The following is a 6312-nucleotide window of genomic DNA, read 5'->3' as shown; positions in this document are numbered from 1 at the left end:
GTTTCAAGGACTGTCTTAAACCGGTTCCCAGTACTCCCTGCCGTGACCCTGTGGTTCCTCTTGTAACCGGTCTCCCTAAGGCTTATATGGACTATGCTGACGTATTTTGCAAAAAGCAAGCTGAGACTTTACCCCCTCACAGGCCTTTTGACTGTCCTATTGACCTCCTCCCGGGCACTACTCCACCCCGGGGCAGAATTTACCCTCTGTCCGCCCCAGAGACTCTTGCTATGTCTGAATACATCCAGGAAAATTTAAAAAAGGGGTTTATCCGCAAATCCTCCTCTCCTGCTGGAGCTGGATTTTTCTTTGTGTCCAAAAAAGATGGCTCCCTACGTCCTTGCATTGATTACCGCGGACTTAATAAAATCACGGTAAAGAACCGCTACCCCCTACCTCTTATCTCTGAACTCTTTGATCGCCTTCAAGGTGCCCACATCTTTACCAAACTGGACTTAAGAGGTGCATATAATCTCATCCGCATCAGGGAGGGGGACGAATGGAAAACTGCATTTAACACCAGAGATGGACACTTTGAGTATCTGGTCATGCCCTTTGGCCTGTGCAACGCCCCTGCCGTCTTCCAAGACTTTGTTAATGAAATTTTTCGTGATCTCTTATATTCCTGTGTTGTTGTGTATCTGGACGATATTCTGATTTTTTCTGCCAACTTAGAAGAACATCGCCAGCATGTCCGCATGGTTCTTCAGAGACTTCGAGACAATCAACTTTATGCCAAAATGGAGAAATGTCTGTTTGAATGTCAATCTCTTCCTTTCCTAGGATACTTGGTCTCTGGCCAGGGACTACAAATGGACCCAGATAAACTCTCTGCCGTCTTAGATTGGCCACGCCCCTCCGGACTCCGTGCTATCCAACGTTTTTTGGGGTTCGCCAATTATTACAGACAATTTATTCCACATTTTTCCACTATTGTGGCTCCTATCGTGGCTTTAACCAAGAAGAATGCCAATCCTAAGTCCTGGTCTCCTCAAGCGGAAGACGCATTTAAACGGCTCAAGTCTGCATTTTCTTCTGCTCCCGTGCTCTCCAGACCTGACCCATCTAAACCCTTCCTATTGGAGGTTGATGCCTCCTCAGTGGGAGCTGGAGCGGTCCTTCTACAAAAAAATTCTTCCGGGCATGCTGTTACTTGTGGTTTTTTTTCTAGGACCTTCTCTCCGGCGGAGAGGAACTACTCCATCGGGGATCGAGAACTACTGGCCATTAAATTGGCACTTGAGGAATGGAGGCATCTGCTGGAGGGATCAAAATTTCCAGTTATCATTTTCACCGATCACAAGAATCTCTCCTATCTCCAGTCTGCCCAACGGCTGAATCCTCGCCAGGCCAGGTGGTCGTTGTTCTTTGCCCGTTTTAACTTTGAAATTCATTTTCGCCCTGCCGACAAGAACATTAGGGCCGATGCTCTCTCTCGTTCCTCGGATGCCTCGGAAGTAGAGGTCTCTCCGCAACACATCATTCCTCCTGACTGTCTGATCTCCTCTTCTCCAGCCTCCATCAGGCAAACTCCTCCAGGGAAGACCTTTGTTTCTCCACGCCAGCGTCTCGGGATTCTCAAATGGGGTCACTCCTCCCACCTCGCAGGCCATGCGGGCATCAAAAAGTCCTTGCAACTCATCTCTCGTTTCTATTGGTGGCCGACTCTGGAAACAGATGTTGTTGATTTTGTGCGGGCCTGTACTGTCTGTGCCCGGGATAAGACTCCTCGCCAGAAGCCTGCTGGTCTCCTTCACCCTCTGCCTGTCCCCGAACAGCCTTGGTCTCTGATTGGTATGGACTTTATTACAGACCTACCCCCATCCCGTGGCAACACTGTTGTTTGGGTGGTCGTTGATCGATTTTCCAAGATGGCACATTTTATTCCTCTTCCTGGTCTTCCTTCAGCGCCTCAGTTGGCAAAACAATTTTTTGTACACATTTTTCGTCTTCACGGTTTGCCCACGCAGATTGTCTCGGATAGAGGTGTCCAATTCGTGTCAAAATTCTGGAGGGCTCTCTGTAAACAACTCAAGATTAAATTAAACTTCTCTTCTGCTTATCATCCTCAATCCAATGGGCAAGTAGAAAGAATTAAACAAGGTCCTGGGTGACTATTTACGGCATTTTGTTTCCTCCCGCCAGGATGACTGGGCAGATCTTCTACCTTGGGCCGAATTCTCGTACAACTTTAGAGTCTCTGAATCTTCTGCTAAATCCCCATTTTTCGTGGTGTACGGCCGTCACCCTCTTCCCCCCCTCCCTATTCCCTTGTCCTCTGGTTTGCCCGCTGTAGATGAAGTGACTCGTGATCTTTCCACCATATGGAAAGAGACCCAAAATTCTCTTTTACAGGCTTCATCTCGCATGAAAAAGTTTGCCGATAAGAAAAGAAGAGCTCCCCCCATTTTTGCTCCCGGAGACAAGGTATGGCTCTCCGCTAAATATGTCCGCTTTCGTGTCCCCAGTTACAAACTGGGACCACGCTATCTTGGTCCTTTCAAAGTCTTGTGCCAAATTAATCCTGTCTTTTACAAACTTCTTCTTCCTCCTTCTCTTCGTATTCCCAATGCCTTTCATGTCTCTCTCCTTAAACCACTCATCATCAACCGTTTCTCTCCCAAAATTGTTTCTCCCACTCCTGTTTCCGGTTCTTCTGACATCTTCTCAGTTAAGGAGATACTGGCCTCCAAGACGGTCAGAGGGAAAAAATTTTTTTTAGTCGATTGGGAGGGCTGTGGTCCTGAAGAGAGATCCTGGGAACCTGAGGACAACATCCTAGACAAAAGTCTGGTCCTCAGGTTCTCAGGCCCCAAGAAGAGGGGGAGACCCAAGGGGGGGGGGGTACTGTTACGCCGAGCGCTCCGGGTCCCCGCTCCTCCCCGGAGCGCTCGCCACATCCTCGCTACTGCAGCGCCCCGGTCAGATCCACTGACCGGGTGCGCTGCGATACCGCCTCCAGCCGGGATGCGATTCGCGATGCGGGTGGCGCCCGCTCGCGATGCGCACCCCGGCTCCCGTACCTGACTCGCTCTCCGTCGGTCCTGTCCCGGCGCGCGCGGCCCCGCTCCCTAGGGCGCGCGCGCGCCGGGTCTCTGCGATTTAAAGGGCCACTGCGCCGCTGATTGGCGCAGTTGGTCTAATTAGTGTGTTCATCTGTGCACTCCCTATGTATACCTCACTTCCCCTGCACTCCCTCGCCGGATCTTGTTGCCATCGTGCCAGTGAAAGCGTTCCCTTGTGTGTTCCTAGCCTGTGTTCCAGACCTCCTGCCGTTGCCCCTGACTACGATCCTTGCTGCCTGCCCCGACCTTCTGCTACGTCCGACCTTGCTCTTGTCTACTCCCTTGTACCGCGCCTATCTTCAGCAGTCAGAGAGGTTGAGCCGTTGCTAGTGGATACGACCTGGTTACTACCGCCGCTGCAAGACCATCCCGCTTTGCGGCGGGCTCTGGTGAAAACCAGTAGTAACTTAGAACCGATCCACTAGCACGGTCCACGCCAATCCCTCTCTGGCACAGAGGATCCACCTCCTGCCAGCCGAATCGTGACAATTGCTTACTCCATCAAATATATTTACCTGTATTCTGTATACTTTTTATTTTGAGAAGACCATCCCCATGTATGATTATTTTAATCTTCAAATTTGGATGGTCGACTGAATTTTTTGAAACTATTTTCTTCAAACAATTTTTGACACTTGTCTTGCAAGTTAAAGTTGAAATCCAATGATTCGCAGTTGTAGTAAAAGAGTTCACCTTACATAAGAAAATCACCTAAATAACATTGCATTAAAATCCCAACACCAACTGTGACCGTTTCATTTACTTCTGTTTATTGGAATAGTTGGCGTACAACATTCATAACTATGTTCAGGTTCCAGAACTTGTAGGGCTATGATCATTATCATTGCTGTATGAACTTCTCTTTGATCTGCAATAGCTATAGTACAAGAGTTAAAAAAACATATGCTGGATCAAGTTTAACATTTCACAGACCTACTTTTTTTGGTCCAAAGAAGGCAATAGAAAACCTGCTTGGTAACTGTGGCCAACTGAATCTCTTGTGTATGGGAAATTTCTCCCTGACCCTAAATTGTAATTTCAGCTCTGTTATAACTCTCATTATCATGACACATAAAGTATTGTCTACTATTTTTCTAAATGTTCTATTTGACTTTTACATTACTACTTCTTGCAGTACAGCATTCCACATGCTACCTAATTTTACTGTAAAGAAACCATCTTGAAGGATGAGCTTACATATATATGTTGTGTCTAGCAAGTTCTCTTTGTCTGAGCCAGACACAATTGATGTCTGCCTGTACACAAAGTACCTGGATGTAATATGTCTTTATCTGACTCAGAGAGACATCCGAAATCCAGTTTAATACAATCCCTACATATACATCTAGCATGCACATGGACTATTCACAAGATTTTTTTTTAATTAAGAGTCCATGTGACATAAGCTGTCCTGGTATACATTATTCGCCAAATTTTCCCCAAAAATTTGTTTCAATTCGAATTTATTTGGCGCGTATCACTATTAAAAACGGCTATTTCTGGGCTACAGAGAGCCTCAATAGGGGTGTAGAACACTTTGCCTTGTCATAACACGCAAAGGGAGTGTGAAATAATACTGTTATTTAGTATGACATGCAGATTACAGGCATCGCTATTAGAATCACTGCCGCTGCCGCAGAGCGTCTGGATGTGGCAGCGGGGGAACCATATGGCATCAAAATGGAACAGATTAAAGATATTTTATATGTAATTAATATTTTATTTAATTGGAATTTATTTACATTTTTTGAGGACCCATTCTGGTGAGCATCGAGCTGCCGGTCCGCTGCAAGGCAAGCTACCACATGTTCCAGCCCCTGCCTCTCTCTGTGTGGAACTCCAAATGTTTCATTTAATCAGTTATGGTTCATTGTTATCGCTCCAACATGTTTCATTGGATTCTTGTGGTAATTGCAGAGGTAATATATGACGACATATATATATAGAGAGGAGTGAATTTTTTTAAACTCTGATTTGATTCGCTCATCTCTATTGAGGACCCATTGGAAGGCAAGTCTGGTGCCAGCAGCTGTGGTAATTCCAGCTCCAATAGTGTAAAATTTGCTGCAGAGTATAAGTTGCTGCAGTGAAAAAGCCCGTACTTGTATCTTAAAATCGAGCTGGTGGTCCGCGACGAGGCCAGCTACTGCCTGTCTCAGCCCCCGCCTCTCAGCGCACCCCCATGCTCATGCTCATGGTCCAGTTCAAAAGGGAGGAACTGCAGTACCAGCAACTTGGACAGGAGCACATTCAGCTTCTGTGCCGTTGCATGAGTGGGCGCATAAAGCTCGTACTTGTATCTTAAAATCGAGCTGGCGGGCTACCACCTGTTCTAGCCCACCGACTGTGAAAGTGTGAATGTTTCATTTAATCAGGTATGGTTCCTTGTTACCGCTCCAACCTGTTTGATTGGATTCTTGTGGTAATTCCACAGGTAAAATATGATGTCGATGACCATAGGGCTTCAGTCTTGAAAAGATTACATTGATTTTTTTTTATTTGAGATTTTGATTAGATTCACAAGTTTAATGTCCCGGGTTGCTCGAAGCATTTATTTTGAACTAATACTGTATTACCACAAAACCCAATATAACAAGGAGTCACACGGCACAATGACAGAGCCTAGAGATGGCAGCAGCCCGATGAGACCATTGGGCCTCACAATAGAAAACTTAAATTGCTGGATGTGGATCCACTGACCTGTGTGGCTGATGACACAGGCCGTATCGGGGAGCGGAGTCTAAGGTGCTGCTGGTCTTCACCAGAGCCTACTGCAAAGCAGGATGGCCTTGCTGCGACAGGTGACAGTCAGGTTGCTACCCCCGATACGACTCGACCACACAGGTAGCTGGGCAAGGTGAAGTACCGTAGGATGAGGCAGAGACGAAGTCGGAATAGCAGAAGGTCAAGGCAGGCGGGAAAGGTGCGTAGTCAATAACAGAGAAGATGGGTCTGAACACGGGCTAGGCAAACAGACAAAAGGTAAGCTTAATCTCAGGCAAATGGCACTGAAGATCTGGTAGGGAAGAGTAGGAGGTGCAGGGATAGGATAGGATAGTATCAGGTGTTGCACATAATTATGGGCGTACTGGCCCATTAAATTTCAGAGCTCCGGTGCGTGCACGCCCTAGGAGATGGGGACATGCGCACTGGAGCTGAGTGGCAGAGGAAGAGGCAGCAGTGGACCATGGTAAGTGATGGGCTGGGATCCACATGCGAGTGCGTCCCGCGATGCGAATCCCAGCCC

Source organism: Hyla sarda, chromosome 9 (assembly GCF_029499605.1).
Source record: "Hyla sarda isolate aHylSar1 chromosome 9, aHylSar1.hap1, whole genome shotgun sequence".
Classification (NCBI taxonomy): Eukaryota; Metazoa; Chordata; class Amphibia; order Anura; family Hylidae; genus Hyla; species Hyla sarda.
This window is presented reverse-complemented; position numbering follows the sequence as displayed.